At 34.7% G+C, this 27,390-nt stretch overlaps 1 protein-coding gene across 1 annotated transcript in view; it reads right to left on the reverse strand.

The window, feature by feature from the left end:
- Positions 1-27,390, reverse strand: part of TENM3 (teneurin transmembrane protein 3) — a 1,260,835-nt gene that overhangs the window by 1,048,840 nt on the left and 184,605 nt on the right. The window contains exon 3 of the mRNA XM_048943303.1: positions 19,756-19,808. The gene's annotated coding sequence lies outside the window, so the exon portion shown is untranslated. The remainder of the gene's footprint in view (positions 1-19,755; positions 19,809-27,390) is intronic.

Here is a 27,390-nt window from a genome sequence, read left to right on the forward strand (position 1 = left end):
ATATCAGAGTGCCATTCTGAAATATATGCATTTCATTTGTTCATTTACTTTTTTTTTTTTTTTTTTCTTAATGCACTGACAGAAATGTTTCCTACTGGTATTTTGTAACAATAATCTTTCCCAATTGCACATATATCACAGATGGGGTTGCTTTGAACTACATCTGAATCCTGGTCTGTTTCCAAATTTTGTAACTGAAATGCTGAAATGATGACTAGTTCCAGACCATTATCAAAACATGACAAATGCACAAAGATCCCCTGTGTTAGAAATAGCAAATAAAAGACAACTTTAAACAGTGTCCATTCTGCTCTCATATTTCCCCTCATATAGATTAAAAAAATAGAAGTAAATCTTTTATTACACAACTCAATATTTGAGTACTGGTCAAAGACAAAAGCCCACTCTATTCCAAGCCTGACATGTCCTCATACTAAGGCTCAAATTTTCTCCTGAGCATTAGGAAAAGAAACACTGTAGGACTATATAGATTTATGTAGTCCAAAGGAAAAAGAATGGCATATGAGAAAAACTGTACTCTGGGAGAAGACATAACTATATTACAATGAGAAAGGTAAATTGCTAGTGCTGTAATAATACCTTTTTAAAAAAGCTAGTATATAAAGCAACTTCCCAGCTGAGACTGTACCTGTTACATGTACATAGTACAGAAAGAGATTAGATTGAGGAATTGTAACAGTATAAATATGAAAAGGCAACTTTGATAAAGAAGAGGAATATTAATTAAGTCCCAAGGAATCAATAAAAATCTTTCAGTTTACATCTACGGATTTTGGAACCTTCTCACTTCCATTACATTTACCCATTCATACAGGATTCCTGAGCTTCATTTTCTACTTTCAATTTAGTGGTTGCTAAAGCTTCACTATAATTCCCGAAAATTCCATAAATTTATAGCAGATTTTGAAATCCTGGCTACAAGGTAACATATCAGATTTCATTTTTCTGTGCAATTATTTGAACTAAGAACTGAACGAACCTGAAGGAAGTGCTAATAACAAAGAACTTGTACTACAAACCTGATAAAAAATCTAAGTCATGTTAAAAGCAGTTGAATAGCAAGTATTTACAAATCTCACTTGCTTAAAACAGCTTTCTTTTTAGGAATACAAAGCCCAGGAAAACGCCTGCTTATACATACTAAGACTGCATGTAAATGAATACATATTATGAAACTGTATGTAAGCACTTGCATAAAATTATGTGAAGGAGTGTGTGTGGAATCACTGTATGGTACACATATATTCTGTTTTTCATGTTAAAACTTGGCATACAATAAGACTTTTATTTTGCAGTCACTGTACTTCTAACCAGTATTGGTCTGTTGCCAGAAGATTTTACAACAACAATATCAAATCTTATCCAGGTGCTTCTGCGTGCCTGTAGAAGGCATACAGTTTGTACCGTGAATAAAGGAGACTTTCACTTTTCTTTGATATCACAATCACTAGCTTCTAGATTGCAAGACAAGTTATCTCACAGCCTTTATAATAAAGAACTCTTTCATTTATGGAACAAATAAAATAAATTGTACAACTGTGTAGGAAATAAGGGTCAGTGTTTGGGGCAGAGAAGAAGATAGATAATGAAGAGTGTGCCATTTTCCAGCATCAAATAAGGTTCTGAAAAACCACTGGATAGTTGGTGATTTGCTGTTTATGTGTTTTCAGGTTGCGTTCACAAAGCTTCTGCCCTTCATCAGTCAGTTCAGCGGTTTGTGCAGCAAAATGACACCCATGGCAATTAACAGGTAGTTATCATGAAATGTAATGGATTCATGGTTCTACCTCATATTTTTAAAGAAGTATGCCAGTGTAATATTTTCCAGCTTTTGTTACAGCTCCACAAGTTTATCAGTGAAAGACTCAGATCAGGTAGGTGTCCATTTCTCTGAGGACAACAGACTTCATCTGAGGAAGGGAGTAACATATGGGATGCAGATTTCACACATGGAAAAGGAGGAGAAGAGACGCTAATGGTTCAAGGCAATCATAAAACCTTTTTTGCTTTTAAATAATAAGTAAGAAAATGTTGTAATCTGCATGTGTGATAAATACTGAAAATGCTAATAATAAAAAGCACATCATGAAATAATTTTGTAGGTAGTTATGAATTTTGAATGTAGCTACAGATTGAAAATTTATTTAGAATAATTATTGCATGTTGAGAATAAACCCATATGTCACGAATAAGCACATATTTACACAGACTAACATAATTATTTTAGAACATGAATGACACAGAATTATTCCAGCCTATAAAACACATTAAAGCCAGTATTTTATTATAGTACTTTGTAGTTAAAACTCTCACATTGTTATCTGTTCATAAATACTATTAGACAGAATGGCTATTAAAAGCCAGTAATAATCACCCTTTCACAAAACCTCTGTAATGGCACTGCAGCGGGGACTTAAAAATACTATTTAAGAAATAAACATACATATACGTCAATAGTGGGTCTTTAAATTTTGCCAACATAAAGTCAACCCACTGTCTACTTTCTTTCAGTTTTCCTAAAATGAAAATGAAGATATTACCAAAAACAACTCTATTACACTACTTTCAGATGTAACTCCTTCACTATTTGCTCTTTTTTTCAGTATTTTTTATGATTTAGCCAGTAATATATTTTAAATGATAAGCGTTGTATAACACAAATTTCATAAAGCAATTTCTGATTCTATTCATTAATGTAACTGAAGGTGAGTATAGAACTATGTTTCTGAACAAAAGTTAAAAAGCATTAACTTCAGAATTATTTTCAAGTCTGTTCCACTTATTCAGAGGTTGGTCATTCCCATCTGCAGCAGGGCAGATAATCCCATGATATATCTGTCCCCAGGAAAGGGCAGCAGTATTTAGTGTCTCAGAAATTCAGGTACTCTTGTTAACCCCTCGTCTACTATTGTAATCAGCAATGATGAGTTTGTGTATGGAGTGCTATGTTCAGTTTCAGCAAGAGAGATGTGGACATACTGGAGGAAGTCCAGCAAAGGGCCACAAAGATAATGAAGGAATTGGAGTATCACTCCAATTCAGTGCTGGTTAGCAGAGTACTAAAGAATTAATCATATGCTATAAGATTGGCCTGTAAACACAGTACTTTGGTATTCATTTAATGAACAAATGGCAAAAGCAACTTAAAAGAAAATTTTCATGATTTTAATTTCTTGAAAGACAATGAAATTTGTGTGTGTGTAAATACCTAGTTAAAGAAGGTACCACAAATTTTTAAGAGATAACAATATTATTAGAGTAACACACAGTCAATATGTCTCCAATTTCAGTTCAACAACTTCAGAAGAAACTACATGGGGCACACTTCTGTTGTTCCTAGAAATTGTTAGTGATCAGTCTCAACTGTGCTTTTGACTTTCTTTACCCTCAACTTGCGAATGCATGCTTCAAGGCTGCAATAACTAGATTAAAGTAATAACCTAATAACCCACCAAGTGTTGCTTCAGGCTAGAGATTTAGCTGACACAAGTCATCCTTCACTGGACACACTTTATGCTTTATAACATAAAATGACTTAGCTGCAAAGCAAAGCCAGTGTACCCATATTACATCTATCATTAATCTGCAGTACTGGTCTACATGTTTTTAAGCATTCGTGATAAGATTGAACCAATGTAGTTGAAATGCTTTACTGAAAACTACAAAATCACATCAGAATTACTAGGACTCTAAGACTTAACACTTCAGTAAATCTTAGTTGTTACTTTGTGATCTGTGCATTGCATTAGAACGCAATTTTGATTACATTATTGAGATAGAATTTTTAATTTTGCCCTTACTACAGTCAAATACAAAAACTTAAACAGAACTTTTCAGATTAATTGGTGAAATTGATAAATCTAGTGAGTATTAAATAATTCAACAATAACAAGTCTTTCCTACATTTATATTTCGTAGAATACAAGCCTAGTAGATTACAGTGATCATTTCATATGTCTAAAACGTCAGGTGAAGCTAAACAGTTGAAAAAAAATATTTCCTTTACTTAAAATTACTTATAACGTAAAAATAGCATTAAAATAAAAGTTTACAAACACTACAACTAAACCATGAAGAAGTCTTCCAAATAGTTATCAAAATAGTTATCAAAACTTAATAAGTAATATCTACTTATTTAAAGCAGAAAAAAGATAAATAATACTGGAAAAGTATATAAAATTTATTGTAACAATTTCTATACTAGGAAAAATATCATACCAGAAAGGCCTACACTTTATTTTATCCCAAAATGTTATGATAAATACCTAATATATCATTGTAAGGCCTCGTAAGATAAAAGGTAAATCAGAGGAATACTAATATCCCCTCAAAATTTCATTATTTTATTTGTTTGGGTTTTTTTTTTGGCATAATTATTTTAAAAATTAAAGAGGAAAGTAGATGTTGTTTGTAAAGGATATCGAAATACAGTAGATTTGATTTGTTCAGTCTTACAGTAAAATCAATTGAATTCCTTTTTTTTTTCATGAGAGATTATTGACCAAATAAACTTCAGCAGCTTCAAGGGAACCATTATGGACACATCACGTTCATTTCAATAATGACCTGCATTCCTTTCACAATTATTCTCAGACAACCTGTCAGAGTTACCATGAAAGATGAAGATAATCATTCCAATCCAATGTTGTTAGGTAGCCTTTTAGTGCTCGTGTCATTCAAGCCCTGAAAGTCAATCATGGAAATTGGATGGAGACAGCTCTTGAAAAAAGGTATTGATATTCATAGTTGCCATCACTAGTAAACAGTTATCAAAATATAAAAGAAGCTAATAAAAACAAGTGTAGCACATTTGTCTGTCCTGCTAATAAGTGCTCGTGAATTTATTTTACATATCCTGAGTCTGGGGAGAAAGTACTCAGTAATATCACATCCAGCCTTAAGTAAGAATGCAGTTCTCTGTTTTATGAACAGGAATACAAAAATGTTAGGAATATCTGACAACTCTCAAATTCAACCTTCACTCTGTCTAGCATTTGTGATTAAAAAATCATCTGTAGTTTCCACATTTTCCAAATGCTTTGTGGTTTTGAGACAAGACTATTTCATCTGCAGAATTATTTATCAGAAAGGTGGATCTGTGAGAACTCATGGGTTGAAGAAAAGAGTTGACGAGTTAAAGGAAAATCTGTACATACAAGCAAAGTGAATTCATTTGCCACTCCTGAACAGCAGTTCAGCCTCTCCCAGGAAAGGAGGGCTCATCATGCATAACAGTTTATTGGGAAGATATTTATCAAGACTCCTAACATCTCTCTTTCCCTCTCCTTTAAACCTGCATTCCACCACATAGTGTGGGACATCCCTCTGCCTGGTTCAGGTCAGCTATCCTGGTTCTGTCCCCTCCCAGCTCCTTCTGCTCACCCAGCCCCTCCCTGGCAGGACAGCACAAGGAATGTCCTCGGCTCTGTGCAGCACTGCTCTGCAGCAACTATCCTCACAGCATGCTATGGCAATTACTTTAATCAAAAATACAAAGCTCAGCATCATACAGGCCTCTACAAAGAAAATTAACTGTATCCCAACCAAAACCATATTGTGTTAAAACTGGAAATAATCAGGAATTAAAAAAAAAAAAAAAACCCTACCAAGAAGATTTAATTTTGATTAAGGCAACATTGTTTGCTTTTCACATGAAATCTTACTGCTTCAGACTTGCAAAGTAGAACAAATTATGTTGTGTGATTTATTTCTCAATAAGGCAATTAAAAAAAAAAAAAAGAAAAAGGAAGAACATGAGACAGAATGTAAGCCAGTAAGGAGGATGCATTGCTGTAACTCAGGAAGTCCTGGCCCTGCTCTGTGTTACCACTGATGTCACTGATGACTTTGAGGTAAAATCAATCCAGACTCATAAGCAACAGCTTTGGTACACATGAAAACAGAGAGAATATTTCTTCTTCTTTCTAAAGAGTCTATCATATTACACAATGTATTTCTGAGTATATCCGTGTTTTCATTTGTGATTTGAATGATTGGGCAGGAAATATCATTATATGTGTATTACGCAAAAAGTAACTCAATGGATATGGAAAATAAAAATAGTAGGAGTGAATCATAACAAGAAAGCAATGCAAAGGATATGAATCAAACAGCAGCTAGCTATGTAGATTTACAAACTTCATTTGTATTCTATTTTATAGGAGAGTTTTATTATAGAAAATTTAACATATTTGCAATTACAATTCCAGTGTTAAACGCAAACATTACATGTGACAAATATTCAAATGATTTGCAAAGTAAATTTGAATGCTATACAAACACATTTATCCAAAGCATGCTTTTTTTCTTGTTTTTTCTTTTGCTTTATTAACATCATACTGTATTGTCAAAGATTAATATTAAATATCTAAAAATTAATTTAATGCACTTTAAAATGTTTTGAAGTTCTATTCAAAATCCTACTTTCTAAATTCCATAGTATTTTAACAGTACTAAAGTATTTTAACAACTAACAAATAAAATTCCATGTTAATATTACCTACCATTATTCAGGTGTGAGACCTTCTTTCTACTACAGCTAAATCCCTTCTCTTTGACTGTTACTTGAATATTTATATGTGCAGAGACTTTAACACTGTGTATTTTTGACAGTCATTATACGATCCACTGAACAGACTTAATTAATTAGATAAGGATGTGTCTGTGTAGATTCACAAATTATTCTAAACATGCTTTAAATATTTTAAATTAGAACTTCCAATTAAAATTGTACATGTCATATTGTCTAATGTAATTCTACCGGTTGTTTTATAAGGGAGCCTCAGCTGAAAAAGCTGCATTGATGTGAGCTGATCTCAATTAGTTTCTGATGTTCTGCCAAATTGCTTCATTACCTGTCATACTAGCACACTACTGACACTTTCAAAGGTGAACTCTTTATGCACAGTAATCTCTTTCTGCAAGAAAGTTAGCATCTAAAAACACAGAAGTAAGAATGTGAATAAGAATAAAGGCTACCTGATGAATAACCTAGATTAAAGCAGATGATAAGTAAGAATAATCTGTTCCCAATTCTCCAGTAGTTAAAACTATTCCAAGCTAAGTATTTTTAAAACTTAGCATAGCAGATGTGTACAAATGAATTGCTTAGCAAAATCACGTGCATCTAAATAGGAAGTAGAGTTCACAGATGCACATGTTCCCAATTGCTTTCACTCACCTGATTTCTTGTATGAAGGATTACAGATGTGAGACACTTAACTGTGGCATCCAGCTCACACAAAACAACTTTTCAAAGGCTGACAAGCCTGCAGCTCCATTTAAATTTTGAAGTTAAAAAGACCAGGTCTCTCTTGCATATTTCCTTTTCACAGATTTACAATACATTTACTTATTTTGCTGATCAGTATGTAGTAGAGGTAAATGGGCAGTTGGGCAGTTACCTTCTGTTCATTTGGTTTTGGCTCAATCAATAAAATAAGGGCATTACTAGTGTAAGAATAAATTATGGAGTGTGAAGTAGGAATTCAGAAACAGCGGGAATGAATTTGCTTTCTATGTCATTTCCAGGTTCAAAATGTTTTAGTACAGTTGTGGATAATCCTAACAAAGCAGAATTCCTGAAACAGATCTAACATTCTTCCCATCATATTAAGTGCAAATATCAAAGTTAAACTGAGAGGTTTATCCTCATCAACAATATTTGCTGCTAAAGATAATGGCAAAATTTCCAAAACCTTTTAGAAAATAGAAAGAAGACACTTGTTTCCTCAGAATGTTTCAAGTTTAGTTTAACTAGAGTATTAGTCAAAAAGTTGTACCCTGAAAATAGACAATAAGTATTATGTACCAATCAATGATGAGATATGATATAGTTTCTAAAGAATAGAATACGACCAAATTGTCCATTTGAAAAGAGAGAAAATATATGGATATATTTTCTTTCTATGCCTAATATTCTCTCACATCAGTGAATATTTATGCTTCTGTTGGGGGAATGGGTAAGAGTAGATCTAGTTTACTCAGTATACCTGGAGCATGAAATAGCGTTATGATTTTTCCCAGTGAAATCCATACCAATTTGGAGCATTAGTATATTTCGACACAGATGTCTCACCAGCTCTCTTGTTTATTTATTTTTAAACCTTCATTGATTGTAGTATGTAACTGGAAGCTTGAGAATAATCATTTTCCCAATACTCTCTTTGTCTTTTTCCAGTTAGCAAATATTAGACTCTCCTCAGCCTTTGTGTTTTGAGTAAGCTGACATTAGAATTGATGTTTTTGATTAAAAAAAAAATCAAGCTAGATATAGCACCTATCTTGTCAAATATCTCAGCACACGGAGATCAAACATAGCAGACTAGCTATGGGAATAGCATTTGTTAATTAACTGCTGCTGCAAAGCCAACACAAGGAGCACCAAGCATTGTGTATTCTCTTAGTGTCTGAAAAACTTATGGCTTTGTTTGTCTGTTATTTTGAAGAAAATTACTGGAGGTGGAGTGATGGATTGAAAAAAAAAGGTATTTAGAATCTGGCAGACTTCAACTACAAAAACAACTTTAGTCTAAAGACCATTCATCATTTTAAAATGCGACTTTAGGCAAAACAAAAAGATTTTGGTACATTCCACAATCGCGACATTGATTTTATGTAGTGTGAAAATTTATTGTATTCAGATACATATTCGCTTAAAATGCTTACTCATTTTTTAACGATCTAAATATGAATATGCTACACCCAAAAATCTGTACTTTGGTCTAGAGGTGCATGCTCAAAATGCATTTTTATGTGCATGAATAGTTCCCACAAAATGCACATATGTACCTCCTGTCCAATAAATAGGACTTACAAGTACCCTATAAATTTATTTTTCAAGAATTAAGACTAGAACCTGGAATTTTAGACCTTTGCAAGGTACAGAATGCTCTATTTCAGTTTGGGCCCATATATCACATACCAGAGACACTTTACTGGGCCTCGCATTCCTTGGTCAGGAATGAGAAGGTTGGGTGCAGCTGTGGCTTCAGTGACCAATAGACGGTGGAGTTCCCTGAAAGAAGAAGACTAGGACTCCAAGTTACTTCTGCCCGTTCAGGGACCTGCATGGGAGAAGCTCAAGAGACATACTCCAGGAGAGTTGTTTTAGGTATCAGTATCTCCAGGCTTAAGAGTGGTCTGATGAGCAGAAAAACAAAGGAGACAGGAGGCCTGCATAGATGGATTTACACATGAAATTTATACATGAAAACAAGACATACAAGAGGTGGAAGAAATGACAGGTGACCAGTAGCAGTGTAGAAGTAGACAGTGAAGTGAATTGGTAACTGATTACAAAGTGTTGCAGTCAACAACACAGAAAAAAGCTGGAGGCCAGTAACTAGTGGTGAACCTCAGGGATCAGAACGGGGCTGGGGCTCACTTAGGAGGCATGGGGATGAAGTTCAACAAGACCAAGTGCTGGGTCCTGCACTTTGGCCACAATAATCTTAAGCAAACTACAGGCTTGAAGACTGTGTGAAGGTGTTGGCTGATGCTCAGCTAAACATGAGATAGCAGTGTGCCCAGGTGGCCAAGAAGGCCAATGGCATCCTGGCTTGTAACAGAAATAGTGCAGCCAGCAGGAGAAGGAGGTGATCGTCCCTGAGTATTCAGCTCTGTTGAGGCTGCACATCGAGAACTGTGTTCAGTTTTGTGCCCCTCACTACAAGAAAGACATTGAGACCATGGAGCTTATCCAGAGAAGGGCAATGAAGCTGGTATGGGGTGTGGAGCAGAGGCCTTAGGAGGAGCATCTGAGGGAACTGGGACTGTTTAGTCTGGAGAAGATGAGGTTAAATGAAGACGTTTTTGCCCTCTACAATTCCCTGACAGGAGGCTGTGGCGAGGGGGTGTTGGCCTCTTCTGCCACACAACAGTGACAGGACAACAGGGAATGGCCTCATGTTGTACCAGGGGAGTTCCAGGTTGGATATTAGTTTCTTCTCTGAGAGAGCTAATACGCAGTGGGGCAGGCTGTCCAGAAAGGTAATTTAGTCACCAATCCGGGAGGTGACTTTAATATGATATGATTCTAATGTATGTAGAAGTGTTGTGGAAGTCCAGAAAACAACTGTACTTCTTCCTAAATCAGTACATGGTGCTTTTTAAGGATTATCATTTTAAGGACCAGAGGGAATGGTTTCAAGCTACGGCAGGGGAGATTCAGACTGGACATTAGGAAGTATTACTTTTCAGAAAGGGTGGTCAGGCACTGGAATGGACTGGAATGGACCATCAGGGAGGTGGGTGGAGTCACCAACCCTGGGGGTGTTCAAGGAAAGACTGGATGTTGTGTTGAGGGACATGGTTTAGTGGAAGCTATTGGGAATAAGCAAACGGTTGGACTGCATGTTCTTTTAGGTCTTTTCCAACCTTGATGATTCTATGATTTTATGATTCTATGATCTTGCATACCTATAGTTCTGAAGTTGTGCATTTTTCAATTCATGACAGGCCAGATAAAGAACACACAAAATGGCATGGCTCTTTAACCTGCTATTGAGGGCATTCAACTAGACATAACAAGTTCTTGACCCTTTCTCCATACAGTACATACTGTAATATGCTGCTGATTTCAACTGCTGTTGTGAAATTTAAAAAATGCCATACTTCAGAGTTGGCTATGATGCATTTTTTTTCTGATGTTCTATATTTAAAAATAAATTAGGCAATACAATTTTTTTTTCAAAAACTGGGCAGCATGCAATGTTAGTGAAAACTCTGGGAAAAACAAGAAAGATATTGAAGATAAAAGGTTAAAAGTAAAATCCATGCTGCACATTATAGTTGTAAACGATGCCAATGAAGACAGAATCTTAAATTATAGCATTTTGACAAACATCAGAGAATCAATATTCTATGCTAAATTTTCAGAGAAAAGTTTACAATTTTAAAAAATCCACAGAAACCAAAGTGGCTTTTTTATCATTGACACTTTCCTTATGACTTCTTTTTTTTCTAACAAGCTTCTTTTTCTTAACTTCTTTATAATCAGCATTCAGATGCAAGCAACTTTTTTCTCCAGTTAAACAGTCAAATCATTACAGTTTCTGTCCAAGCAGAGTGAAAAGAGCTTCCACTCAACAGAATGAGCTGAACTTACAATGTAATTCAACTGTGGTCCATTAAAGAGGTGTTTATGGGCATGAATGAAAGAGAGCAAGGAAAAGCAGAAGAATTAAAATGAATCATAACCAACCATCCTGATCATATAAAGAATTTCGTTAAAATTTGTGAAAAATAAGAATTTATTCTTTATGAGTTCTGAAGCCAAATACACAGTATAAATTCCTTTGTTGAAGCGCAGCTCTTCTTTTTTTTTTTTTTTTTTTTTTTTTTTTTTTCCACCACACATCATACATAAAGCTTGGAGTAGTAAATACTACTATTTTTAAAATAGGAAATTGGGAAAAAGCAGTGATATATTTAATACCTCAGAAGAAACTGGTTGTCTGGATGATAATTAAAACACAGACCACTGCACTCTTCCATATCATAATAATACTACTATTATTAGCAGGATAGATTCTGCAATTTTCACTGATTTCACTGGAAGATATTAAGTACTTAGCACTTCTAAATGCTACTGTAGGTATTCTGGCACACAAATATAAATGTAGGAGTTTACTTTTAAGCATCTGTTCTTTTTAAACGAGTGCATAATCCAAGACTCACTGTGAAATTACCACAGTGCAAAAAAAATGTGTTCTCATCCCAGCAGTGCTGCCCTGCTAAACTTGCATACGCTTTTAATTGGGAAGATTACTACTTTGATACCATGGAATTCAAATTTTTTATGATCACAAGAATTTTCCAAACAAGGATGACCAGATTTTCTTTGATTGCATTTCTCTGGAACATGTTTCACAGAACTGATAACACAGAAATGTGCAAAAAATGCCACTTAAGCCAAAGTTGTATAGCTAAAGGGTCAGAGACGATTATAGATTTATGAAGCCTATCAAATCTTGCCACAGCAGAACTGCATTGATTCTGCAGTAGGAAAATTGTGTTACCATGCCTTGAAAAAGTTTTAACTCCTCTAATGAAAACCAGATTACAACATGTAATAAAATCACAGGTAAACACCTTATGGTCAGTATATTAAATCCTCATCAACCAGAGCATGAAGTAACTGTAGATTCTCAGCACAGTGCTCCCACAGCAAGGTGAAGGCTTTGGGATATGCTGAGCACAGGAACCTTGTCAGGCCTGGTCTGGACTTCATTTAGCCAGCCAAGAGCCTTATGTTAGCTTGTTTAGCTGTAATCAAAATTATGAGTGACCTAATTACTGTTATCTACCTTGATTTAGCTTTTGCTTAGTTTAGTGCAGTTGTGTGGCGTGAGGCCCATTGTTAAAAATATTTTTAAGTAAGTACTTGTAGAGCTATGACCTGTGATTAAAATGCAGACTTAACAAAAACATAATGCCCCCAACATAGACCTCAAAGAGAAAAAATCATAATCATAAACACTATGATTTGTTCTGGCAAGGAGAAGAAGACACTTCCATGCTATGAACTTCAAATTTCAGGCACATGACTGGCATATAACCCCTACCCTTCAGAACAAAGTCACAGGGCTCAGGAGCCACAGGTGCCCTAGAAAAGTGAATATAGCACCTGAGAAAGGACTAGATACTGAGAAGATTTGGTTATTAGTCTTAAACATGTGTAATTTGAACTAAAAGTGTTACTATCGTCATAACTGGAGTAATAATAACTCTCTGATCAATTTTTTAAGAACCTGACATAATAAATTCCCTGCTTTACATGCAGGGTGCGTTCCTTTGGCTTCCAATACAGCTGCACAGGTCTTAGTACAAAAGTCTGATGGAGAACTCACATAAACTTGTCTTGGGAGACAACCAATTGATTGTGGTGTTGTCAGGGAAAAATCTTATAGAGAAAAAGTATCAGCATGTATACAAAGCCTTGGTATAAAAGCAAGAACTGTCAGTCTGACTGTAAAGTTGTGTCAGCTGTGAGAGGCTCATGGTTTTAATGTTAAAGATGAAAATCATTATGAAAACATAAATGATGCAAAATCCAACTGAAATCAGTCACAAAAATGTGAATGATCTCTTTGCTATTTAGACTGCTAGGAAATAATCTTTATAATGTGCCTATAATGTGCATAATATAATCAGACTGTATCAATGAAAAGAATCCTTGAAAAACCTTATTGGCCATGAGAAATTCGGGAAGGTAAAACAAGGGGAATTGCACAGTTCTGCACCAGTATGTGCTGGGGGCCATTCTGCTGGAAAACAGCTCCATTGAAAAGCACCAGCTGTGTGTCTTTTCTGCTAAGAAGGCTAAGGGTATTGGCTGTATCAGGTAAAGTGTTACTAGAAGGCAGAAGAAAAGCGATCCTTCCTCTCTACTCAGCATCAGTGAAGGTCACTGTGGCCACACCTGGAGTGCTGTTTCTCATTTCTATGCTGTACTGAGGGACATGGTGCAGTGGGAAATATTGGTGTTAGGTAGACAGTTGGAATGGATGACGTTAGAGGTCTTTTCCAACCTTGGTGATTCTATGATTCTATGTTGATTCTAGTTATGGACACTCCAGTAGAGCATGGAGAGAATCCCATGAAAGACCACAAAGATGAGGAAGGGGCTGGAGGATTTCTAGAGGGTGGAACAGCTGAGAAAACTGGGCCTCTTCAGTCTCAATATGAGGAGGATCTCATCAGTGCATATAAACACCTGAAGGGCAAATGCAAAGAGGACAGAGCCAGGCTCTGTTGAGAGGTGCTTAGTGCCAGGAAAAGAGGTAACGGGAACCAAGTGGAGCACAGGAGGTTCCCTCTGAACATCAGGAAGCACTTCCATGCTATGAGGATGACTGAGTACTAGCACAGTCCACCCAGAATGGCTGTGATGTCTTCTCCTTGGAGATCTTTAGTTACTAGAAGGAAAGACAATGTAATACGTTAACATAAAACAGTTCTTAGCTGAACTATAATGAAATGAGAAATTGATGATCAAATCTTAACTCCCAATATTTATTCAACACAATATAGCTAGGATAACTAAAAGTAAAAAAGATTGTGTCAGAAGCTAGAATGACTGATACTACAATTTTTTGCATGTGTGTGGTGGTGGGGTTGTTAGAGAGGCAGAATCTTAAATGAGAAAGAGGACATGATAGGCCAAGCCTTTATTGCTCGTATTTGAGCAATGCAATGAGGATATTCATCCCATCCTGAGTATGTAATAAGCAAATCCCATCTGAGGGAAATACTTATGCTTTATTTTGGGTTTTATTTCCCTTTCAGGTATGCACTATGGCTCCATTTCCTCCCAACAGGCTCTTCTGACAACTTACATAGCACATATGCAAATTCTTGATTCATTCTTACTACAGCCAGTGAGCTAGTCATACAGTTTCTGAAACTTCTATGCACAACTCTGAAAATAAGACCTCAGGTACTAATAAAAGGAGAGAGAAGAACAAACATGTTTTCAGGTTTAATTTGTTTTGTTGAATTGAAGTGCATGATAGAATAAATAAGGAAAGATAGCACAAGAATGAAATGTCAATAACAAAAATGTGCAGCCATGCATATTAACCCTCCTTTTGCTGTTTTTATCCACTCAAAACTGGGGCTGCACAGAAGAATTCAGTTCTGTAAAAAGAAGTTAAAGAAATAAACTGGAAAATGTAGAGGTTTTGAAATGCAGCTACGCATATTTCAGATGCCTCATTACCTCTTTTAATAAGTATTATGTATGTATGTATAGTGCTACTTTGGCAGTACAATTCTGAACTCCATTTTGAGAGTGCCAGAAGTAAACATCATCACTTCGGTGTATTATTATGTCTACTTAAATCACTTCGAGTGTATTACAATATTTGGTAAGAATAATACAAATATTTGCTTGTTTGATTGTTTTTGTTTGTTTGTTTTGTTTACAGTAGAACGCGATACCTTTAAATGAGTTCACACTTAAACTGTTAAATTATGTCCCATTAAGTCAGAATTACTTGTCATTTATTCCTGATATAACGCTGAATGTGTTCTGGGATTACTGACAGCTACAGTCCACAAATTGTGTAACAATATGAAACATATGACAGACATTTTCTCAAGCCTTTTGTGCTAGCAACTATTATATGGCATCTTAAAATTGTGTAACCAGACAGTTAAACTGTGAAATAAATATTCAGAGACAGAGAGACAAAATAAGCAAAACTCCAAGAACAGAAGACAAAATACTGTGCTTACTGACAGAGACTGCTACTTGTTCCCCCTGGATGCACTGTAGAAATTTAAATTTTGGTCTCTGAGTTATCATGCCAAATGCCAACACGAAAAGGAATAAGACGATTCCTGTCTTATCTTGCTGTTGGGCAAGTGAGGTCAGCAAGATACTTTCTATGGCTAAGCTCTGTTTCTCAGTAGAGGCTTTATGTAAATCCAGCTGCTAATATAAACAAACAAACAAACAACAACAAAAAACAACCCAAAGACCTCAAAAGAAAAAACATCAATAGATTCGGGATTTACTCCCACTTTTTAAAATATTGAATACATAAGTCACTTTCATACTAAATGTCCTCATTCCAAGGACAAGGAATGAGATGACATTTTAAAAAAAATTATACAGTTCTGACTGCTAGACCATATAAAATTCAGAAAACAGGAGCAACCAAAAACTGAATATATCTGCTTTCTGAATGAATCAAGAAACAATTTTATTGTAAATATTTTGGAGTTATGGTGCTGAACCTATAGTCTTCATCTAAGTATGCCAAGAATAGAAAGTAATGAATTATTTGTAAATCTAGATTATTTAAATAGGATCGAGTGTCCAAAAATAGATTAGAGGAAGTCCCATACCACTCTTCTAATCAGAGAATAAGTGCCATTTTGTGTAAAACACATATTAAATCCCCATACATAACAGCAGACTTATACTCTTATTTTCCATGTTGAACCACAGAACTAGAACTCTCTTTTGTCTCTGTGAGTCAGACTCAGCAGCATGGAGAGAAGTTCTGTTGTTCAGTTAACTCATTTCCAATAATCATGGTCTTCACCTGATGCAATGTGAGAATATCAGTTTTCTTAGGCACAGAAAGGGAATAAAGCTTGAATGCACCAACATCCTTCATTGTATGTCATTCTGCTCATGAAAGAATATATAAAATGGTATCTTGTAATAATTCTAAAACATGTGAGAAGTTACTAATACACCCTGCAGTGGTTCTAATACAGTCAGTTATAGGATTCATGGGTATAATGGGTAGAATGCCTATTAATTGTGCCCTTCAGTGCAAAATCACCTTTCAAATTTTTAAAAAGGTAACTTTAGTTCTATCTCCTACAGGAAGAAAGAAGAAGGTTTAGTCACTTGAATCAATTGGTAGCATGAAGTTTAAGCCCCGAGAGGATTATAAATCCTGTCACTAGACTCATTTTCTCTTAACCTAGGATTTCCTGAAGACTAACTATATGTAACTCTCTGTTCCATGTGTTTTTGACTGTGGATCTCATTCTTAAGAGCTTAACTCTTTTCATGTACTATCTGAAGAACGTAGGTGCTTACAGCTAGTTCTGAATACTAGGTATTGTAAAGGCTAAGTGCATTTATGGATCTTGCCCAAGTCTTTTTGTCTACTAAATGACATCATCTCCTAAGTTACATTGATTTTTCTGCAACTGGGCTCCCAACTCAGTTTGGTCCTTTGAAAACCACTACATAACTCTGTCAAGAGATTCTAATTTGTTCAACCACAGATCCTTTATCTTTTTCTATCACAACAGCTATTTCTGTCTTAAGGAAAGAGACAGAATTAGTCACGTAACTGAAAATGGCAGTGGTGGGAACAGTATTTTTTTTTTCCTATGGCAAATCACATCTGCTTGGCAAGTAAGGTTTTAAACAAGTATGGGACATACCTGAATTCCTAATTCTTTCTAATACACAAATAGTAATTAGCCAATAACTTAAATGTTCTAATAGTTAATAGATGTGTCTTTATGGAGAAAAAACTTAGGCAATAACCTGCATCATAAAAAAGTATTTAGTATATATATGCTTAAGAAACTTCCATCACGTTTTGCCAGTAAAAACAATATTTGAAGTGTTCCATGTAGAAAGTAGAAAGTTTGGCCATAAACAAAACACACTTGATTACTCAATTGAGCTATATATATATATAAAAAAAAAAGAATAATATAAATATTTATCTTTATCTTACATTTTTTTTTACTGAACTTCAGAAGAAAAATCCACCAGTATATTTTGAACATGTAAAATAAAAATGTTTCTCAAATTATCTTATACATTGAAATGGCTACAAAGTTCCTCACTATGCTAATGGCATTCAGACAGATAGGCAGCTATCTTCTTTCAAAATAATTGTTCTCAGGATTAAAATAGCATCAGTGAAATAACTCACTGCATTGAAATTTGTTCCTTTTGCCTTACACTTTCTGTAACACTCTGCATTCCCCAGAACTGCAGAAGAAGAAAATACAGGTTGATATAACTGCTTTTACTAGATATGCCCATCCTTCTATTTTATGTACTCACTTGATAAAATGAAAGATAGAGTGACACTTGCCCTTTCCTGTCCCTGTCCTTGCTTTATAGCACTGCTGTCAATACTAGTCTTGTTCAAGAAGGAGCGCAAGACTGTGCTTAACTCTGTTTTAAGCACCTTGTATGACATTCTTGAAAGGTTCTATTCCTTTTACCTCTTGTCCTTGCTTCCTGTCACTTATGTATCGTATGCATGTATTCATTAGTATTTGTGTGAAGAAATACATCCGTATTATCAAAACATAACTGCATAGAATAAATATACTTTTTGTCAGTTCTTTTCATTCGACTACTTCACAGAAACAATATTAATTTAAAAAATACACCCTAAAGCAAATCTGATACTTGAGAATTTATATCATGTATAAATTACAGTCATGCTTGAGTATACTCTGTAGCAAGAATTGATAGCAATTTTTCTATCCCAATTGGAATAATTTATAATATACAATGCATCCTGTCAGGTACAATGTGCTGTCATCTTTACATGAAAGGACAAAAAGACTAATACATAACAATAAACTCCCAGGACAGCATCAATTAACACTGCCAGACTAAGCAGTTCTTATTACTTATCTTACTAGAGTGGCTTACTTAATAAACAAAACAAGACCTCTCAAGAGGATTGTAATGTCATTATTTTTATTCTTCCCTTCACCTTCTTTGCTGAATAGGGCTTTTTTCTATAGTTAGCTGTACCTGTCAGAAATGTGGCATGTATTTTCTCCTTCTGATACTTTATGTCCTTCAGTGATGTTTTTCCTGGCCATCCTCAATAGCATTCAAATAGGACCTAGGAGTATGTCATTCTCACTTATCCCTCTTTCTCCTTCCTCCTTTTTTTTTTTTTTTTTTTTTTTTTTTACACAAATCTGCCATACACAAACACACACAAGCAGCCTTTTTGTAGCATTAGGATTTCCATCGTAATTTATGAAATACAGTAGGCTACTGAATATTTGGAGTTTTCTGAAGAATATAAGCATCACAGGTGAAGAAATACAGAGTTAGGAAGCACAGTGACAACAGTTTCTGGGATTTCAATCAAGAAGAAAAAAAGAGATTTCTAGAAGAGTTTTTGAAATGAAAATCTTACAAGTATAAATAATTAATTATCCCACTGGAACCAGAATAGTGAAAGACTGAACATTACAGGCATTCTTTTGGGACACTGTACCAGGTTTGAAGTCCTTACCCTGTTCTGGGTCTCACTGTCTTCTGAGTTGAACCTCTGACTTTCTCACTCAGAACAGGTAATCCATACTGATGACTAGAATTTTCTCTCAAGAGAATCCCCACCCACACAGTTTTGTTCCATGAGGAACCCTGTACTCAGACCGCATTTGGCAGAATCCCCAGACCTTCTCCTTCTTCTACATGAACATACAGAAAAAAACACCTATCCCCCTACCTATATTTGGATTTACCTATATTGGTAAATCCAAACCTAGATCACAATGTTTATAACATCTGCTCTAAATTGATGGCTTACAAATAACAATTGTAGTTTATCCTTGAATTCTATTTGCTAACACAGCAATATTCTCTTTAGGGTGGATATCATGGCACATTTCAACAGTTATTCATGCTACAGAAGAGGTACTTAAAGAACAGTGAAGAACCACAAAAAACAATATGCACTCAGTTATGCTGTGTGATTCAATTAAAAAAATGCTTTACAAAATTAATTAAATGCTTCAAAATGAAATCAAAATTACATTTCTTAGAATTAAGGCTGTATCAGTAAAAAAAATAAATAAGTTGTCAAATTCCAAATAAAAAATTACCCTATGCTAAACATTTGAAATTTTCTCATAGTTTAACTGTATCCTTCTAATTTTGTACAAGTAGAAAGAAGCATGATCAAAACATAACAAGCTTTTAATATTTTACTTTCATACTTGAAGCCTTTTTTTCTGCAGCTATCAGATTAATTCTATTTATCATAGGAAGACAAAAGTGAAAATTTTCCTTCTAATTGTAAACACACTTCCCAAACAAGAAGTCCAACTCCGTGTTGACTAATGTCATCGATACTTTGACTACAAAGTACACAGTCTCCAATGATATCAACCAGTAGTCATGCAGAATTAATGTTCTCCATTTTCTTTTCTACCTCAAGAACCAGAAGGAATGATCATTTGAAGCCTTATTTTTAAGGACATCCTTACCTTTGAAATGCTCTGCAGTTCTTTCTGGCAGTCTATTGAAATGGAATATTTACCTGTTAGAAAGAAGATAAAATATTATTAGTGATATCTCAGAATGGACGGCCAGGGTAAATCACCTTCATTACTTAATTAAATGTACATATATTCATTAGTGTTTATTACATTCCCGTCTGCATATTTCTATGATTTGCATCAAGGAAATTGCAAAGTTTGGGAAATGTGGTATGCTCTTAAACTGCAAAATATACAAGAAGTTATGCCCTTGTGATTCAGATAGATCCTATCTGCTGGTCTCCCACTTGTTTTTATATTCATGGGCAAAACTCCTTTAGCAGTCTAAGCATATATCAGTACTTGTTTTATGAGGTACCTATAGGATTTTCTGCAGTCTCTGGAATCTGTGTGACTACACTTACATAGATTTTCATTGTCCAGCATTTTCCTATATTTTAGTCCTTTTGTATTCATCCACTATTGTTAAGTGCTCATATTTTAAGTTCTCACCAGCAGGGGACACTTCGTCTTTTCAGACCGAACAATGACTTACAGAACAGACTCAGAAGCATTATGGCAATACATACATAAAAATGCTGCATACGAGTTTGACAGTATGCCATCATGCTTACACAGAAACAGTTAAAGACTTGTACTAATCATTCATGTTTGCATTTAGTTTTCTAGTAAATAAGAGTTCATTTCTTCATTACATATGGTGAAGATTTCCATCGTTTCCAGATGAGATCAAGAGAATTTATTTCTCATTCTTTTCTTGACTATAATAATCACACACTACATATTTTTTAGAAATTTTTCCTTGCTTCCAGTTAATTTTTAGCTTCTGGCAGTATATTCTGATAAAGAAGAAGTCCCATAAATGCAGCTTTTTGAGAAGAGCGCATTGAATTTACTGTCTCACGTCAGTGCTTCCATTGTTTCTCATTTATTTTCATCACTGCAAAACTATTGGAATGATAACTGAAACTTTCCTTTTGTCTTTGATGGGAAAACATGAAATAATACCCCCAAGATCGCATATGCGTATGATAACAATGTTTCATTCTGTCCTTGAAGCATAATTTTCAACAAGAGTCTGCTGGCAAAAAGTATGCTGCTTTTATTGCTGCTACTAAAGAAGTTTTACTGACAGTGCTCGCAGAGTTTCACTGCAGAAAAAAATGAAGTAGATGAGAGAGAAAATACAAGTGCCTTATTTATAAAGACAAGGGAAGGGCAGAAGTTTTCCACTCTTTCCTACACTATTTAAAATGATCTTGTTTGTAAAGGCTTTGATGCTTCGCTATAAAAAAAATATGTTTCAGTTCAATTGATTTTAATTTAAAAACTTCTTCTGAAAATAAATTAACAAAAAATCACGAAAATGAAAAGTGACTTTCTAACAAAGGTATTAGGTTGCAGTACAAATAGAGTAGATTTGCAAAACTGCTCTGTGTTGCTCTGTCAGCCTTATTGTGAAATACAAAGAAACATAAGGAAAATATGAAATAACAGATTTTTATTTTCACTGACTGATAAGTCATGGGAAGAGATGCTCCAGATCCCCACCCCTGTTCAAAAAGCTCAAGAAGTCACTTTTCAGCAAGACATTCAGCATTACAAGCTGTTCATTGCTCAAAATAACTTTTCTTCCTTATTTTGGAAGTATTCCCGATTTGGAGTTTCTAGATTTTTTCAATTTAATAACATACTTCACAGTTACTGAATGCTCCAGAATAACAAGATACTGAATTGAATCCTCAAAAATGTACAAACGCCAGAGCAGAGTGAATGTTACTATTTGTTCAGTGTAGGAGAATTACACCAAGGAAGTTTTCATATTTACCCCAAGCTGACCAACTAACAAAGATCCAACCATGCAAGTAATTTTAAATAAACTACTACATATATGTGTTTTTTTGCCTACAAGCCCTGGAATGTAAATGACTGCATAGACATAAATGTAGAAATCTACAGATAATGCATATTTTCTAAAGTTTCAACAGTTAGTATTTAAAATACTATGCATTTGTATATTGACTAAAATCAGTCAGCCTTACAAATTCTTCTTGTGCAAGCAATGATCATCTGCAGTGGCTTCTGAGTAGCAAATAACTGGACTGCAGAATAGGTAGCTACATACATACTCAGCTGTAAACAAAGATAGTTTGTTGAAAGAGTGAGGGATAACACAAAGTATGGTAATCTAAAGGGTAATATATAGAATGTAAACATATGCTAGAAAACAGTCCGGGAAATTCACCCTTTTTGGCTATTTTCTTATTCAGTAGGAATAAGACCTTTTTAATAAAAGCTACCTTCTCTTTTTTGCCACCTTCTCAAATAGATGAGAAGCCTTTCCCATAAGTCACTATTGTGATGATAGCTTTAGTTTTTCCCAAAATGACCAATTCAAAAGAGAAGAGGCATTTGAAGGAAAAACTCAGGATCATCTTGTTTCTTTCTCGTTTTCACACATTCTAGCAATTCTTGTTCAGTATAGAAGTTTTCTTTTAGTAAACAAAACAAACAAAAAAAAGAGCAAATATTTCACAGGTCTTCTGCTCGTTTATGTCAATACTGTACTGAAACCACTGTAAATTCCATTTCTCTTTTTGACTTTCTGCCTGCTGTGTCTTTTACTGACTATTTGGTATTCTCATTCATGTTCTTCCGTTCTGGAGTACCAGAGTTTATTTTTATAGTAGACTGAAAGGATGTTTTTATTGTAAATATTGACTAATCTTTTACCTTTCTCACTGTAAAGAAATATGACTGTTCCAAACCAGTACATGTATTACACAAGTAGGTACTGATAGATAAATGGAGATTTACTTGACATATCCTTGTATTATCTAAAGTGATTAATAGCTATAATTATGGTAGCAAACATTCTATTCCAGCGTTGCTCTACTGAAATAGATGTTCATAGAATTGAGGACCAGTGTACATCTGAAGGCTGCTGAATTAAATATGTTACCATGGTAGCCGTTCACTGTAAACTGTCTCAGAGCAGAGTGGACAAAAAGATGTTTCCAAAACATTACTAAATTCTCCTATCTTTTTGATGAGTTTTTTAAGCATTATTTCAGAATCTGTTAATTCTGTATTACTTTTCCTAACTGCATTCATTCTATTTACAGTAAAATGCAATGTCTACCAGCACAGATCAGAATGCACTTTCTGACAGTTCCCAACAGATATCCAGGAACTTAGGTGTCTGCAGGTGAAAGATTTGTTCAGTGTAAGATTCTGAACCACAGCTCCTTAAAATTTACAGTTTATCGTTTGTCTTAAGAGGGCATCATAGTGTCTGTCTTTTCTCCATTCAAAAAGAGAACTGAGAAACAGAAAGCTGTAGGTATGTGATGTGCAACAGCAGAAGGAGAATGCTGGTAGTTTTCTTAATTTAGCACTTACTAAATTGTATAGACTTTTTAATTGTATAGACAACATTCTAACATTTTGCCAGCAATACCTAGAGATTGTATCTTGAATTTTGCATTCATTTGCATTTTAAAGTTACTTTAATTTAGAATTATCAAAATAATTTCTGCAACTGGCACCAAATCCAGATTCCCACACATATCTTAATGTTAGCATGTTTGTTCTTGTGTTAATTTTTATTTGTAATAGGAATAAGAAAAAACATAACCATAATCTTCAACTTTATACTTATCTTCTCTGAAGAAAAAAAATATATATATATATCAGTTTTATTAATGCCAGTTCTAGTTCTGTTATATTTATGGGGAAATTAATAGGCAAATCTGCCTGAGTGACTCAGTCAGAACTAATGAGAGTCAACCTGCTTCAGCAGCTGCCAACGGAAGGATCATTTTGTGAGAGATCAGAAACTACCAATAAACTGAAAAGCCTGAATATATTTTTAATTTTACCTCTCACTTTAAGTCTTCCTTTTTTTGCATAAGCTTTCCAAATTTTTGTCTAACATTTTCTGTTATAAATGAAAACTGACATGTATTCCATCAGACATGATTCTAAATAGGATTATGTTTAGAAAGTTTTGGAAATGAAAAACATAATAAATAGCGGTAGCTCATTTTGTTATGTTAATGTCTTTTGGCAAGTTTTAGACTTAGCAGAAGATAACAAACATCTGATGTTAAGTACTGATTTTTGTATTAAAAAAAAAAAAATCAAAATATTGAATGTCTGGAATGACCTTATTCTCTCTATATAATGAAGAATGGCAAAGAATATAAAGGTAGTTGCCAAAGAATTTTAAAATCAGAAAATAATACCTGTAAAACTAAATAACAAGTCTATATATATTACCATTCTACAGAGGAGAGAGGAAGAGAAGGGAGGGGAGGAGAGGAAAAACAGACGAAAACAAAAAGGAAGGAAAAATGAAAGGGGAAGGGAAAGGGGAAGAGAAAGGAAAGTGGAAGGGGAGGGAAGGGAAGAAAAAGGAAAAGGAAAAGGAAACTGTTCTTACAAACATTAGAGCAGCCAATTCACTCCAATTATATTTTTTACTCTTTGTCTACTTCAGTTACTGTAAGTAAGTTTTCTATAAAGCCTAACTTTCTTACTTATCACATTTCCTTAAATGCAGTGAGCACAAGAAATAAAAGCTTTGCAGCTCTTTTCTCTAACTCTCAATAATCAATTTCATCAGAACTGTTAGGACCAAAGGCACACAATTTTCTTGTAACCCTTAACAAGGTGGTAATTGGCATTGTGCATGCTGAAATTGCAAAGCTTACTGCTTTGCCTGCCCCACTACACCCAGCTTATACGTGTCAATGTACACTCACACACTGAATGACACAATGTGGATTAACAACAAAACAAGAGGAGAGAACTGGCCTTAAAAATTCATAGTTTACAGTAGCCATATACAACTTATGTCTTGAAGGCCACATGTGGCCTGGCTCAGCATTTTCTGAGGCTCCTGCTCCATCACGGCAATAGCTCTGACTTGCTGAGAGGCCTGGCCCAGCCCCAGACAAGCACTTACTGCTCAGAAACAACCGAACATTGGTGTATGATTGGCACTGTCTGGGCTGAGACCAGGACGTGGGGAGAGTGCAGTGCTGTGCCAAATCCAGTTATGGCAAAAAACTTTACACGTTTTGATGCATTGGCTGAACATAATTCTGTGAACAGAGAAAAATATGCAGCAGTGCTTTCCTTTCTTATAATAGAATTTAAGAATTAGTTTCAAGACTGTCAAAAAACACATATTTTTTGATGTATTTGCACCTCCATTTTCAGTTGACATAAATTACCTGTGAATTCTCAAATGGAATGCCCAGAGTTGCAATCAGATATTAAGTCAAGAATGCGTCCACACCTCTTTACTAGTGTTGTACAAGACCTAGGTTACAAGATAGCTCTGTTTCAACTGGGATGGAGTTGTTCTTCTTCATATTGTCTGGTGTGATGTTGTGTTTTTGTTGTAGGAGAAAAACAATGTTGATAATACATGCATATATGTTTCTAGTTGTTGCTGAGCAGTTCTGTACAGAGCCAAGGACATTTTAGTTTTCCCAGTTTCTCACACTGTCCTACCAAGGAGGGGTGCCCAGGGAGCTGGGAGGGGACAGAACAGGGATAATTGGCTTACACTGGCCAAAAAGATATTCCAAAGCATATGACATTGTGCAGAAGGAAAGTTTTGAAAAGAGTTGGAGTTCATCATGCTCCATTTCTGCTACTCAGTGGCTAACTGGGCATCAGTTGGCAGGTCATGACCAATTGCTTGTGCATCACTTGTTATATATATACATAAATATAAATATAAATATGTTATTATTATTGTATATTATTATATGTTATATTATTTTATATATATATATTTATATGTTATATTTTCCTTTTCCTTTTCTCTTAGTAATAAGTTTTCTCTCAGCCTAATATTTTTTTTAATTATTATTATTTTCTCCTCCATCCCACTGGGAAGTTGGGGAGTGAGCAAAGAACTCTGTGGTGCTGAGCCACCTGCTGGGTTAAACCACAACACCAACGAAAAATATCCCTCGCTTCATAGTCACGCTTTGTTCATATCATCGCTTTTTGGCAGTATGTACATTTGTGAAGAACTATTGTCAAGGACAAAGCACAGGAAGAGTAATATTTTATCAGAAATCTCTGACAAACACCTTGAGCTTACTAAGAATGAGCTAGATTTCCATCAAACCAGACCGATACATTACTTTCACAAAAACCAGGTCAATCATCCCACTAGTTTCATGTTTCTGTTGCTGTCTTTTTATTTGTCTTAATTAAAAAATTGAAATATGTTTCGCTACTTATATGTATTAGCTATATTATATATTTTATATGCAGCTCAAGACAATTCCTCTTCAGTCAACACGGCCCAGACAAGCCAAAAAGTTGGACTTCTATGCCTTACAACATGGCATACAACACATTTAAAGCTAATGAACCTGAAACAACTGTCAAAAACTTCAAACAAATATCATTTATCACTGTAAGAAATTTAAAGAAACTATGATCTTGACAACCAACCACTCTGTATTTTTGAGAAGATTAGAAATAAAATTGATAATAATAATACAAACACCATAATTTGGATTTCCATAAAGCCTTTGATAATGTCTCAAATGATAGTCTTCATCTTAAACAGAAAGCAAGAAGGATTCAGGTTAAACATGGGAACAGATAAAGAACTGATTAAAGTAAAGTGATTAGAAAGTAAAGTGTTGAAAAGGGTCACAGGGGAGTCAGTTCTCAGATCTTTATTGCTTCTAATCTGCATAAATTACCAAGATTGAGAAACTAGCTGTAGAATTGCCAAGTGCACTGATGACTTACAACTCAAATGAAGTAGGAAGTGGAAAGCAAAAGGATTAAATGATAATTCCCCCTGGATATTGGTTTACATATGAAATGGAAAACAAAAGTAAAACATATAAAGCATTCCCTAGTTTTCATTACAGAAGTACAAGAAACCTGCTTGTAAATACTACAGTGTACACATTTCAGGGAAACTATCCAAACCTATTCACCTTACTGAAGAAACTGAGAGAATGGGAAGCATTTTCTGTGTATTGTACTCCAACAGCAGAAAAAAAAAATTGCAATTCAGAAAAACCTTATGATCATACCACCAGCAGTCACATCACTGTTCTACAATAGTAACCATTAGTCAGTACTACCTGCAGGAGTTTCAAAGTGGAGAAAATACAACAAAGCAAGTCCTTCTTACACTAACACTATCAAAAGCATAATAGAAAACTAAAAAGTTTCTGTTGAAGTTTTTTTTTTTGCTATTTTTCCTATCTCCTAATTTTTTTTTTAACTCAAGTATAGTGTAAAAACCATTTAGCTCCAATGGAAAAAAGGAGGAAAAAAGAAAGCGCACATTCCTCCATGAAGTGAAAAACTGCCCTTTGGGATATTATTATCTTTTATATGTAATATAAACATATGTATATGAGTATATAATAAAAATAAAAGACAATGAAGAAAATGTCAATTTGAAAAATCTAAACATACACTTAATTCATTTTATTTTATCTTTTCTATATTGATATTCTAGTCTTGGATTTGGCATCCTATGCTGCCCCCATCCAGTTTTCCCTCGAGAAGTTGTATTATTTGGTAGTACTTTGCATAGAATAGTGACTGAGACAGAAATGGCAACAC

The sequence above is a fragment of the Lagopus muta genome, chromosome 4 (genome assembly GCF_023343835.1).
Source record: "Lagopus muta isolate bLagMut1 chromosome 4, bLagMut1 primary, whole genome shotgun sequence".
Lineage (NCBI taxonomy): Eukaryota > Metazoa > Chordata > Aves > Galliformes > Phasianidae > Lagopus > Lagopus muta.